At 38.1% G+C, this 14134-nt stretch overlaps 1 protein-coding gene across 1 annotated transcript in view; it reads right to left on the bottom strand.

Moving 5' to 3' along the window:
- Window positions 1-14134, bottom strand: part of SRPK1 (SRSF protein kinase 1) — a 91652-nt gene that overhangs the window by 57516 nt on the left and 20002 nt on the right.

Raw genomic sequence — 14134 nt, 5'->3', positions numbered from 1 at the left:
CTAAGAGGGAAAGTCATAGTGATAAATGCCTACCTTAAGAAACAAGAAAAGTCTCAAACAACGTAACTTTACACTTCAAGGAACTAGAAAAAGAAAAACAAAGCCCAAAGTTAGTACAAGGAAGGAAATAACAAAAACTAGAGCTGAAATATATAAAACAGAGACTAAAAAGACAATAGAGAAGATCAACGAAACTAAGGGTCGATTTTTTTGAAAAGAAACAAAACCGACAAGCCTTTAACTATACTAAGAAAAGATAACTCAAAATCAGAAATGAAAGAGACGTTATAACTGTGCTATAAATATACATAAGATCCTAAGAGACCACTATGAACAATCATATGCTAATAAACTGGACAAACTAGAAGAAACTAATAAACTGCTAGAAACATACAACCTATACCAATAATGAATCAGGAAGAAACAGAAAGTCTGAAAAGACCATTAACTAGTAAGGAGACTGAATTAACCCAACAAACAAAAACCAATGGGTTCACTGGTAAATTCTACCAAAAAGTCAAAGAACAATGCTAATTCTTCTCAAACTCTTCCAAAAAATAGAAAAGGAGGGAACTCTTCTGAATTCATTTTATGAGGCCAGACTTACCCTGATAACAATTACAGGTTAATATCCTCAATAAACATAGATGCAAAAAATCTTCAACAAGATATTAGCAAATCAAATTCAACAGATTAAAGGATCATCTCTACAATAGTGGGACTTATTCCAGGGATGCAAGGATGGTTCAACCTTCACGAATCAGTCAGCATGGACACATTATCAAAATGAAGGATTAAAGGAATATGATCGGGGCAGCCCTGGTGGCCCAGCGGTTTAGCGCCGCCTTCAGCCCGGGGTGTGATCCTGGAGACCCAGGACTGACTCCCACATCAGGCTCCATGAATGGAGCCTGCTTCTCCCTCTGCCTGTGTCTCTGCCTCCCTCTGTGTTTCTCAAGAATAAATAAATAAAATCTTAAAAAATAAATAAATAAATAAAATATGACCATCTTGAAAAAAGAGAAAGATTTAACAAAATTCCACACCCATTCATCATACAAACTCTCAACAAAGTAGGTATAAAGAGAACAAACCTTAACACAATAAAGGTTTATATAAATACAGCCCACAGCTGATATTGTATTCAACAATGAGAAAGCCTTTTCTCTCTAAGATCAGGAATAAGACAAGGATGTTCATCTCACTGCTTCCAGTCAACAGAGTACTAAAGTCCTAACCAGAGCAATTAGGCAAGAAAAAGAAATAAAAGGCACCCAAACTGGAAAGGAATAAATAAAACTGTCACTATTTGCAGACAACATGATATTATATACAGAAAAATCTAAAGACTCCACCAAAAAACTGTTAGAAGTAATAAATTCAGTTGAGTTATGGAATACAAAATCAATACACAAAAATTGGTTGTGTTTCTATATACTCATAATGAACTATCAGAAAATTAAGAAAATAATGTCATTTACAATTGTATCCAAAATAACAAAATACCTAGGAATAAAACGAGGGAAAACACCTGTATATTGAAAACTATAAAAACTTAATGAAAGAAAATTAAAAAGATACAAATAAATGGACAGTCCAAGCTCTTGGATTAAAAGAATCAATGCTGTTAAAATATCCATACTACCTGCCGCAATCTGCACATTCAATTTAATTACCATGAAAATTCAAATAGCATTTTTTCAAAAAAATGGAATAATATTACAATTTTTTAAATCTTGCAATTTGTATGGAACCATAAAAAAACCTCAATAACCAAACAATCTTGAGAAAAATGTACAAAGCTGGAAGTATCATGGTCTCTGATTTCAAATTTTATTACAAAACAATGGTAATCAAAAAAACAAACAAACAAAACAATGGTAATCAAACAGTAATAGTACTAGGGATGCCTGGGTGATTGAGCCTGCTTAAGATTCTTTCTCCTTCTTCCTCTCCTCCCTCAGCCCTTGCTTGTGCTGTCTCTCTCAAAACAAAAACAAACAGGGCAGTCCGGGTGGCTCAGCGGTTTAACACCTGCCAGCCCAGGGTGTGATCCTGGAGACCCGGGATCAAGTCCCATGTCAGGCTCGCTGCATGGAGCATGCTTCTCCCTCTGCCTGTGTCTCTGCCTCTCTCTCTCTCTCTCTCTGTCTCTCATGAATAAATAAATAAAATCTTAAAAACAAAAACAAACAAAAAACCAGTATGGTACTAGCATAAAAACAGACATATAGATCAGTGGAACAGAATAGAGAACTTAGAAACAAATCCACATTGGGATGCTTGGGTGGCTCAGGGGTTGAGTGTGTCTGCCTTCGGCTCAGGGCATGATCCTGAAGTCTCAGGATTAAGTCCCACATCAGGCTCCCTGAATAGAGCCTGCTTTTCCCTCTGCCTGTGCCTCTGCCTCTCTCTCCCTCTCTGTGTCTCTAATGAATAAGTAGATAAAATCTTAAAAAAAGAAATAAAATATTTTTTTCAATTTTTATTTATTTATGATAGTCACAGAGAGAGAGAGAGAGAGAGAGAGGCAGAGACATAGGCCGAGGGAGAAGCAGGCTCCATGCACCGGGAGCCCGATGTGGGATTCGATCCCGGGTCTCCAGGATCGCGCCCTGGGCTAAAGGCAGGCGCCAAACTGCTGCGCCACCCAGGGATCCCTTAAAAAAAGAAATAAATCCACTCATATATAGTCAATTAGCTTATGACAAAGGAGCTATGAATATACAATGGCGAAAGGATAGTCTCTTCAATAAATGTTGCTGGGAAAACTGGACAGCCATAGGCATTAAGAAAGAAACTGGACCACTATCTTACATCATACACAAATAGATTAAACACTTAAACATAAGATCGGAAACAATGAAACTCCTAAAAGAAAACATAGGTTGTTAACTCATTGACAAAAGTCTTGATTTTCCGAATTTGACACCAAAAGCAAATACAACAAAAGTTTTTAAAAATAAGTGTGAAATCATACTTAAAAAAAGCTTCTGCAGAGTAAAGGAAACCATCAATAAAATCAAAGGTAAGCTACTGAATGGGAGGAAACATTTGAAATCATGTATCTGATAAGGGGCTAATATCCAAAATATTGAAGAATTCATACACTCAACAGGGGAAAAACAAACTTCAATTAAAAAATGGGCAGAGGGATCCCTGGGTGGCGCAGCGGTTTGGTGCCTGCCTTTGGCCCAGGGCGTGATCCTGGAGACCCGGGATCGAATCCCACGTCGGGCTCCCGGTGCATGGAGCCTGCTTCTCCCTCTGCCTATGTCTCTGCCTCTCTCTCTCTCTCTCTCTGTAGGACTATCATAAATAAATAAAAATTAAAAAAAAAAAATGGGCAGAAAAAAAAAGGGAAAAAAATGGGCAGACGATCTGAAGAGACATTTTCGCCAAGAAGACATACAGATGGCCAAAAGGTACTTCTCAACATCAGGGAAATGGAAATAAAAACTGTAATGAGATAGCACCTCACACCTGTTTGAAAGGCTATTATCAGACAAAAAATAACAAGTGTTGGTGAGCATGGGGGGAAACTGGAACACTCACAGACTGCTGGTGGAAATGTGAAATAATGCAAATACTTTGGGAAACAGTTTGTCAGTTTCTCATAACGTTAAATATGAGCATTACCATTTGACCCAATAATTCTACTTCTAGGTATATATCCAAGAGAAATGAAAATATACCCACACACACAGAAAAAAAAACTACAACTGTTCACAACAGCATTAACTATAATAGTCCAAAAGTGGAACAACTCAAATGTCCATCAACTGATGAGTGGATATATAAAAGGTAGTATATCCATGTGACAAAATATTATTCAGCCTTAAAAAGAAATGAAGTACTGACATATCCTGCAACATGAATGAACCTTAAAAACATTATACTAAGTGGAAGAAGTAGCCACAAAAGACCACATATTATATTATTCCCCTTATATGAAATGTCCAGAATAGGCAAATTCCCAGGGACAGAAAGTAGATTAGTTGCCAGAATCTGAGAAAAGAGTATAATGGTGAGTGACTGCAGTGAGTTTGTTTTATTTTTGGGGGGAGGAGGGTGCAGGGGCAGTGAAAATGTTCTAAATTTAGACTGTGGTTAAGACTGTACAACTCTGATGTCAGAAAGGAGAGTGGAAGTAGGATAAATGAATTAAATCTTCTTTAATCATAGCACAAGTTGATGGTAATAGCTAAAGCCGATCAATCAAGAAATAGCAATAAGCATGATGGAGCTATACATTAAACAAAAGAATATGAAATGAAGGACGCCTGGGTGGCTCAGCAGTTGAGCATGACTTTGGCTCAGGATGTGATCCCAGGAGTCCCAGGATCGAGTCCCACACTGGGCTTCCTGCATGAAGCCTGCTTTTCCCTCTGCCTATCTCTATCTTTCTGTCTTTCATGAATAAATAAATAAAATCTGGGGCAGTCCCGGTGGTGCAGCGGTTTAGCGCCGCCTGCAGCCCAGGGTGTGATCCTGGGGACCTGGGATCCAGTCCCACATCAGGCTCCTGCATGGATCCTGCTTCTCCCTCCTCCTGTGTCTCTGCCTCTGCCTCTCTCTCTCTCATAAATAAATCTTTAAAAAATAATAAATAAAATATTTTTTAAAAAATGAAATGAACATAATGTTACATGTCAATTATATCTCAATAAAACGAAACCATCAACTACACAGACACAGGTCAAAAATAGTTGCTTTAAGAAAGTAGGCTCAGGACTCAGGAAAGGGTAGGACAAAAGACTATATATATATGTACCTTTTACTAAAAGGTTTCCATTCTGGGGTGCCTCGGTGGCTCAGTTAGTTGAGTGTCTGCCTTCGGCTCAGGTCATGATCTCAGGGTCCAGGATTGGGCCTCCCTCACATAGGTTCCCTGCTCAGGGGGGAGCCTGCTTCTCCCTCTCCCCCCATGCTCATGCTCTTACTATCTCAAATAAATAATAAAAAAAAGTTTCCATTCCATTTTTTAATACCAAGAGACATAATTCCTTATGGAACAAACAAAAAGCCTAAACACCCAGCAAGAAAGGGCTAAGTAAATTTATTGACTGTTTAAATCACCATTTATGTAAACTTTGATTGCTAATTTGTTCTTTTAATGTAAAGATTGTAATTTCTGAAAGGATTATCTATTTGTACCCTTTAATCAATACCTTCCACTTTATTTTATTTTTTAAAATATTTTATTTATTTATTCATGAGAGACGGCGGGGGGGGGGCGGGGGGCGGGGAGGCAGAGACACAAGCAGAGGAAGAAGCAGGCTCCACGCAAGGAGCCTGGTGTGGGACTCAATCCCGGGACTCCAGGATCATGCCCCAGGCCAAAGGCAGGTGCTAAACCACTGAGCCACCCAGGTGTCCCAATACCTTCCATTTTAAATGTTTACTATTCCTTAAAATGTTTCTGTGCAATGAACTTCGAAAGTATATATTACTATCTTTTTTTAAATAGTCAGTTTATCATACTATCACATTTTTCCAGTGTCCCATATCTACTTTCTTGTCTACGTGTTTTCCCTAAGACTTCCCTCTTAGCACCTTTTGACCTCTGGCTCCAGTTCAGATTTTCCAAAACAAACAAACAAACAAACAAACAAACAAACAAAAGACAACAAAAACATTGTATATTAACACATGCAGGAAAAGAAAAAGGAGTTATTAGCATTATTTCTGCATCTTCATAGTCCCAATAAGACTAAAGGACAATATAAGGGAATTCATGGCAATTCAGATTATGTAGAAAAAGAAAACAGGAGCACTTGGTGGCTCAGTCGGTTAAGCACCTGCCTTTGGCTCTGGTCAGGATCCCAGAGTCCTGGGATCAAGCCCCACATTGCCCTCCCTGCTCAGTGTGGGAGTCTGTTTCTCCCTCTCCCTCTGTCTGCCTGTGCTTTGTCTCAAATAAATATTTTTTAAAAAGAAAAAGAAAAAAGAAAAAGAAAAAAGAAAAAGAAAAAAGATTCTCCTCTATATGAATTGACCGTAAGACCTTTGATTCTATAGACACATATGTGCCCTGTTGTCTCCACTCTTCCAGAACCTCAATGCCAACTATCACATCTTACGAGACATTATAATAGAGTGTAAAAGCATGGACTGCAGCATAACATGTTTGTAGTCAAATCTTGGCTTTGCTTTTATTCCGTGTGATCTTAGGCAAGTAATTTAACCTGTTTCCTTACCTATAAAGTCATAAAAATAAAAGCACTAAGTTTATGAGGTTGCAATGAGCATGAAATGAGTTAGCAGTACTTATAAAAGGCTTAGGATAGTTGTCTGGCAACAGATACTATTATTTCAAATAGAGAAATTTGGATAGCCTCTTTGGCTGGAGCTCCTCTCTGTGACAGTTTGATATTAACAAATATTGGCAGTGAATCTGAGGAATGCAACTTTAAAGTTCTGGGAGAAAGGTACATGCATATAACCCAAATAAAATTAATTTTAAGACAGGATACTTAAAAAAAAAAAAAAAAAAAAGACAGGATACTATTTGAGAGAAAAATACTCTCTGGAGGGACGCCCGGGTAGCTAAGTGGTTGAGCGTCTGCCTTTGGCTCTGAGAGTGATCCCGTGGTCCCGGGATCAAGTCCCATATCGGGCTCCCAGCATGGAGAGCCTGCGTCTCCCTCTGCCTATGTCTCTGCCTCTGTGTATCTCTCATGAATAAATAAAATCTTAAAAAAAAAACTCTCTGGACTTAAAAAATGTTTTTTTTTTCTTTTCTTTTTAGAGTGCCTTTTTTGTCAGTTGAATCATCACTTACTAGGATACTTAAAGCCATGGATGCACGGATTCTATATGCTATCCCTGTCAATAAATAAGGGATCTTCTTTTGTTGCTTGACACTTAAAAATATATATATATATTTAAATTACTTCAGTAAAGCTTCTTGTGTGATCATGTACACAAAAAGCACTCTGATACAGAAAGAATAATGGGGGTTTTTCCTGTAATTATGAAGTTGCTTAGCTGTGCTCATCTATTTGTGCTTAATGCTTATCAAACACTGACATGCCAGCAAACAATTAATTTTGTTGCTTCTCTCAAGGGAGAGTAATTGTTCATCAAAAGTAGAAAAAGGACAGGAAGAAAAAAAAGTCTTATTATGTGATTTTCCTCCTCTTTATTCTATTGGGAGATAGTCAACTCATTCATGACTATGCAATAATTTGCTGGTAACAATAACCTTAAAATATCTCTTGACTTCAAATTATTATGTTACCTAGAAAAGGCAAGGGACATCTCCAATCTAAGACAGTTTCTGCACTCCAAAAGAATATAGTTTAGAAGTTTCAACCCATAAGCCACGTTACAATCTTCCCTCTCCAAAGAGGGATCAGATTTAAAAGAAGCAATAGTTTTTTTTTTTTTAAGATTTTATTTATTCATGAGAGAGAGTATTCATGAGTATGTCTCTCATACACAGAGAGAGAGAGGCAGAGACACACAGGCAGACAGAAAAGCAGGAAGCAGAGACACAGGTAGAGGGAGAAGCAGGCTCCATCTGTGGGACTCAATCCTGGGATTCCAGAATCACGCCCTGAGCCAAAGGCAGACGCTCTACCATGAGCTACCCAGGACTCCCAAAGCAATAGGTTTTAAACAACAAAAATATCAACCTTAAAAAAGTTCATACACCCCTACTTTTCAAATTAGTAATACCAAAAAGACCAAGCCTCCTTGTTTCAGTCTAATTCAAAACACAAGGATATTAAACTCTACCATTAAATAAATAAATAAATAAATAAATAAATAAACTCTACCACTGCTTTACGTAGTGGGTATGTACATAATGGAAGAAAAGTTGTTTTGAATATTTTACCAAAGTACATGTGAATATAGAACAAAATTGCAAAAAAACCCAAAAAACAAAATTGCATTGCTGATCCAGAAATGAAGCCATTATACTTCCTGTCCAGTTCTTTAAGCACTACTGAAAATAGCAGTCCAGGAGAAAGTATGCGAGAAAATAAAAACTCACTCTCCTGTTTGAGGGACAGAGAAAGCCATCAGGTTCAATACATTCACAAATATTAATGTTTTCTAGTGTAATCAAAGGGGATGTACATTGTAACACGGTTTTACCTTAAAAATTATTTAAAAACTAGCTTCCAATAACCATATGGTCAAACTTCCCATTACAAATAATGATACAGGGATCCCTGGGTGGCGCAGCGGTTTAGTGCCTGCCTTTGGCCCAGGGCGCGATCCTGGAGACCCGGGATCGAATCCCACGTCGGGCTCCCGGTGCATGGAGCCTGCTTCTCCCTCTGCCTGTGTCTCTGCCTCTCTCTCTCTCTCTCTGTGTGTGACTATCATAAATAAATAAAAATTAAAAAAAAAAAAACAATGATACAATAATATGCAGTATACAGCATCTTGATTGCTCTCAACAAAATATTTAACTAAAACCTAATCAATCTTTTAGTCTGAACTTCCAGTTTTAAGAAAATACAATGGAGAGAGAACAAGTTAAATCCAGAATGTGGGATATTTTCCAAGAAAATATGAAAAAAAAGAAATTCAGTTATTGGGGTAGTGGAGGGGAGGGAGATGGTTTTAGATGAAGAGATAAACATACACCTCTAAAATAGGAGAACCTGGGGAACCCTGGGTGGCGCAGCGGTTTAGCGCCTGCCTTTGGCCCCCAGGGCGCGATCCTGGAGACCCGGGATCGAATTCCACGTTGGGCTCCCGGTGCATGGAGCCTGTTTCTCCCTCTGCCTATGTCTCTGCCTCTCTCTCTCTCTGTGTGACTATCATAAATAAAATTTAAAAAAAAATAGGAGAACCTTGTTTTAATCAAGATTTAAACAGCAGACATTTATTAGGCAACTGGGGAGATATGACTATTAACTGGCTGTAAGATGATACTGGGGAATTACTGCTAACCATAACACCATTACTGCAGCTGACAAAAATATGTAAAAGAACATCCTTATTCTTCTGAGGAGCAAGCTGAAGTATTCAGGGATATGGTATCATGGTTTCTGCAGCTTACTTTCAAATAATTCAGCCAAAAATAATTTATATGCATGTGTCTACATATACATATCAATATAATACATATATACCTAAGTAATATACCTAAATAGCCAAATATACAAAGTATTTATAATGCTATCTTTCAACTTTTCTAGATTTTTGAAATTTCTCATCACTGAGATAAAGGATTAGGATAGAATCGAACTGTCTTATGTTTTATATATATTTTATTAAACATTTTATAGCCATTATTGCACTTAAAAACATTAATATTCCACATAGATGCATTGTTATTTCTAATTTTCTGAAAATTTAGGTTTCTGTGATTAACAACCTCAAACATAAAAAAGTGGGATACACAGGAAAGCATTAAATGAGCACTTTCTTGACATGGTGTAACTATAAACTAATAAATGATTTTCTTGTGGCTTACAGAAACTTAGTATAGGTATATTCAATAATGAAAAGTGTTTTGTGTGTTTTCTTTAGAGACAGAGAATGCACGCATGTGTGTGCGCGTGTGCACGCACATGTGCTAGAGTGGGCAGGAGAATCTCAAGCAGGCTCTACATTCAGTGTGAGTCCAATTCAGGGCGCTTGATCCCATGACCTGAGCCGAAATCAAGAGTCTGACACTTAAATGACTGAGCCATCGAGGCACCCCAATTAAGTGTTTTTCTGACACCTGGCAAACCAGGGTTAGTCAGCAGTTAGAATATCTGTGTAATAATACTAATTTTTCTTTGCCCTCACCAATCTGAAACTAAGCTGTAATTTTCACAAGGACAGGGACTGTGTCTTATCCATTTTTGTTTTACATGTGCCCTAATTTCATAGGCATTCAAAAGTTTACTGAAAAAGACTTGACACCTATTAATAAATCATAATCATCTTTCAATTTTACAGAAGTTTTTATATTATCTACCGATTTCCATGAAAAGGAATGCTTTCTTGTTAAGAAAACATTTTGAGGTTTCTCCCAGGTCCAATCCTAGTGAAATGAAAAGGTATGTTCAAAGATTTATACACAAATTCATAGAAACTTTATTCTTGGGCAGCTCGGGTGGCTCAGCGGTTTGGCGCCTTCTTGAGCCCAGGGCCTGATCCTGGAGACCCAGGATCGAGTCCCATGTCAGGCTCCCTGCATAGAGCCTGCTTCTCTCTCTGCCTCTCTCTCTCTCTCTCTCTCTCTGCGTGTCTCTCATAAATAAATGAATAAAATCTTGGGATCCCTGGGTGGCGCAGCGGTTTGGCGCCTGCCTTTGGCCCAGGGCGCGATCCTGGAGACCCAGGATCGAATCCCACGTCGGGCTCCCGGTGCATGGAGCCTGCTTCTCCCTTTGCCTTTGTCTCTGCCTCTCTCTCTCTCTCTCTCTCTGTGACTATCATAAATAAATTAAAAAACATAAAAAAAAAATAAAAAAAAAAAATGAATAAAATCTTTTAAATATATATATACATTTAAATATATTTCCTACCTTTACCCTCTATGCCTGCTGAAAAAGCCTAGAAACAACAGAATCCTAATAGCAATGAGCAGGACCAGCAACTAGACCCTCATTTCCATATATAATTCCTCACTAAAAAGCACAAAGGGATTCTTTGGAGCAATAGGTGATTCCAGTCTTGGGCAGAGAAAGCATAAAGAATCTGGAATATCTCCTTATGCAGAATAAGACATAACTAAAGTTGAAGAGATGTAACCAAATGTAATGCTCAAACTCTTGACTAAATCCTAGATCCAAAAAAAAAGGTGTAAAAGACATATTTGAGGGGATCCCTGGGTGGCTCAGCGGTTTAGCGCCTGCCTTTGGCCCAGGGGGCGATCCTGGAGTCCCGGGATCGAGTCCCATGTCGGGCTCCCGGCATGGAGCCTGCTTCTCCCTCCTCCTGTCTCTCTGCCTGCCTGCCTCTCTCTCTCTCATAAATAAGTAAATAAATAAAATTTTTTTTTAAAAAAGACATATTTGAGATAATAGGAAAATCAAAATATGGTCAGAGTGTTAGATGATATTGAATTAATATTCACTTTCTTAAGTGTGATCATTATCAGTATAATAACATTATTGCTTTTATTAAAGGAAAATGTGATTCTTAGGAGAGTATCTTGAAGTCTATACAGATGATGTGTCATGAGATCTGCAACTTCCAAATGTTTCAGCATCAAATTTACCATGTCGACAGCTTTATTTCATAAAGGCCAAAAACGGGAAACAACCTAGATGATTATCAAAAAGTGAATGGATAAACAAACTGTGGTATATCCATAAACTGGAATACTGTGCAGTAATAAAAAGAAATAAACTACCAATACACATAAAGCATGGATGCATCTCAAAATCATTATGCTGAATAAAAGATGCCAGGGATCCCTGGGTGGCGCAGCGGTTTGGCACCTGCCTTTGGCCCAGGGCACGATCCTGGAGACCCGGGATCAAGTCCCATGTTGGGCTCCCGGTGCATGAAGCCTGCTTCTCCCTCTGCCTGTGTCTCTGCCTCTCTCTCTCTCTCTCTGTGTGACTATCATAAATTAAAAAAAAAAAAAAAAGTATTAAAAAAAAAAAAGACGCCAAATACAAAAGAATACATGCTGGGCAGCCCTGGTGGTGCAGCGGTTTAGCGCCACCTGCAGCCCAGGGTGTGATCCTGGAGACCCTGGATGAGTCCCATGTCAGGCTCTCTCCATGGTGCCTGCTTCTCCCTCTGCCTGGGTCTCTGGGTCTCTGCCCCTCTCTCTCTCTCTCTCTCTCTCTCTCTCTCTCTCTCTCTCTGTGTCTCTATAAATAAATAAATAATATTTTTTTAAAAAAGAATACATGCTGTGTATTTACATTTATATAAAACTCTAGAAAAGGTAAACTGATGTATAATGTCAGAGAACAGAGCAGTCATTGCCTGGGGGCAACAGTATAGGAAGGGATGGGAGCATGAGGAAACTTCTGGACACAATGAAATTTTGTGTACTTTGGTGGTGGTTTCATGGATGCATACAGCTAGCTGCCAAATCATCAAATTGTGTACTTTGTTACAGAAAGATGGAAGAAAACAGGGCAAAATGTCAGCAGTAAGTAACAGTAACAGGAGAAGAATTATAGGTTATCATACCATTTTTTTTTTCAACTTTACTACAGGCTTAAAATTTTTTTTCAAAAAAGGTTGAATGGAGAACAACTCACAAAAAGATAAAAATGACACTCCACACATATTTTTTAAAAAGGTCAAACACCCTGAAAGAGAAATGTAAATTCATTACTGAGGGATCATTTCTCATCTATCAGACTGCCAAATAATTACAACACATTCTGTTGGTGAAGCAGTTGGAAAATGAGCACTTACACACTCAAACTAGTGAGAATGTATGCATAGTACAATCTTGCTGAAAGGAAATCTGGTAATACTTAAATGATAAATCTACTTGGGTTCCAACCCAGCAATCCAATTCTAGGAATCTGTCCTGAAAGATACACCTTCAACAAATTGGAAATACATTTACAAAAGGCTATTCACTGCAGTCTTGTTTGTAATCACAAAATATTGAAAACATCCTAAATGCCCATACATGGGAGTGGCTGAATACAGTGCGTTATATGCACACAATTGAGGAACATTGTACAGGGAGCCCGATGTGGGACTCTGCACTATGCAGCTGCAAAAGAAAAAAAAAAAAAAGGATGACGTTCTTTATGAACTGATATAAGGTAATAGATAACCAAGACATACAGCCAAGTGAAAAAAGGAGAGTGCAAAGGAGTATCTATAGGACACTACCCTCCAGGGAAGAAAGAAAAGGGTATTAAAACAAATACACATACCTCCTCACCTGTGCAAAATAAAGCACAGGAATAACAGAGAACTAAAACAACAACGGGCAATGGAAAGAGGTGGAAAAAGAGGGATCTGGGGTATCTGGGATGGGAAGGAAGTGCACTTCTGAGTAGAACTCTTTGTATAGCTCTGGATCTTCAGAACCACACGTAGTGTGTTGTCTGGCTCCCAAAATAAAAAAATAAAACCAACCAAAATGCAAAGAGAACCCAAAATGAAACACAAACACTAACAAATGAACCTTACTGCATGTCAAATGAACATCGCACTTTGAGCACAGGTTGAAAAGGATTTTTTCCCTGGTATTTTTTGGTTTTGATTCTGACTTTCTTCCTTTTGTCATGCATACACTTTTTATTCTTATGAGATAAAATATTTCAAGCTTTATATATACAGCTTTTGGTCATGCGTAGGGGGCCTGCCAGCTTCTAAGATGATTTCGCTTTTAACTTTCACATTTTTTCTTATGTGTTCATGGTTTCTTTTTTATTTTTTTTTATTATTTTTTAATTTTTTTTCATGGTTTCTTTTTTAATGTTTAAATATTTGATCCACCTCTAAGTAATTCTTTTTTTAAAAGGTTTTATTTATTTTTTTTTAAAAGGTTTTATTTATTTATTCATGAAAGACAGAGAGAGAGAGAGAGAGATGCAGAGACACAGGCAGAGGGAGAAGCAGCCTCCATGCAGGGAGCCCGATGTGGGACTCGATCCTGGGACTCCAGGATCACGCCCTGAGTCGAAGGCAGACGCTCATGCTCTGGGCACCACCCAGGTGTCCCCACCTCTAACTAATTGTGTTAATAGGGCAAGAATAATTTTTTTTTTAACCCTAGTTATTCCAATAGCAGTTGGAATCCATTTTTTCTGAATTCATTTGAAATACAACTTTTATGGTGTTAAATTCCCATGCATTTACTGCCTTTTTAGATTCTCTGTTCTGTTCCACCATCTTGTTTATTCAAGGATTAAGTATCAAGCAATTTTAATTATTATAACTTCACAGCATTTAAAATACCTGGGCAGTTCCCACCACATTCTTATTATTACACTTTTTCAAGTTTTATCTACATGACACAGAAAGAGAGCACAGAGGGAAGAGCAGAGGGAGAAGCAGGCTCCCTGTTGAGCAGGGAACCAGATGTGGGGCTGGGATCATGACCTGAGCCTAAGGCAGACGCTTAACTGACCTAGCCACCCAGGCACCCCTTACTATTACACTTTTCACAATTTTTATTATTCTTACATTCGTATTTTTCCATGAAGTTTAAAATCCGCTTTAGTTCTTCACAGAATATTGTCAC

Source organism: Canis aureus, chromosome 7 (genome assembly GCF_053574225.1).
Source record: "Canis aureus isolate CA01 chromosome 7, VMU_Caureus_v.1.0, whole genome shotgun sequence".
In the NCBI taxonomy this organism is placed as follows: Eukaryota; Metazoa; Chordata; class Mammalia; order Carnivora; family Canidae; genus Canis; species Canis aureus.
The sequence above is the reverse complement of the archived record's forward strand: the minus strand, read 5'-3'. Positions and strand labels throughout refer to the sequence as shown.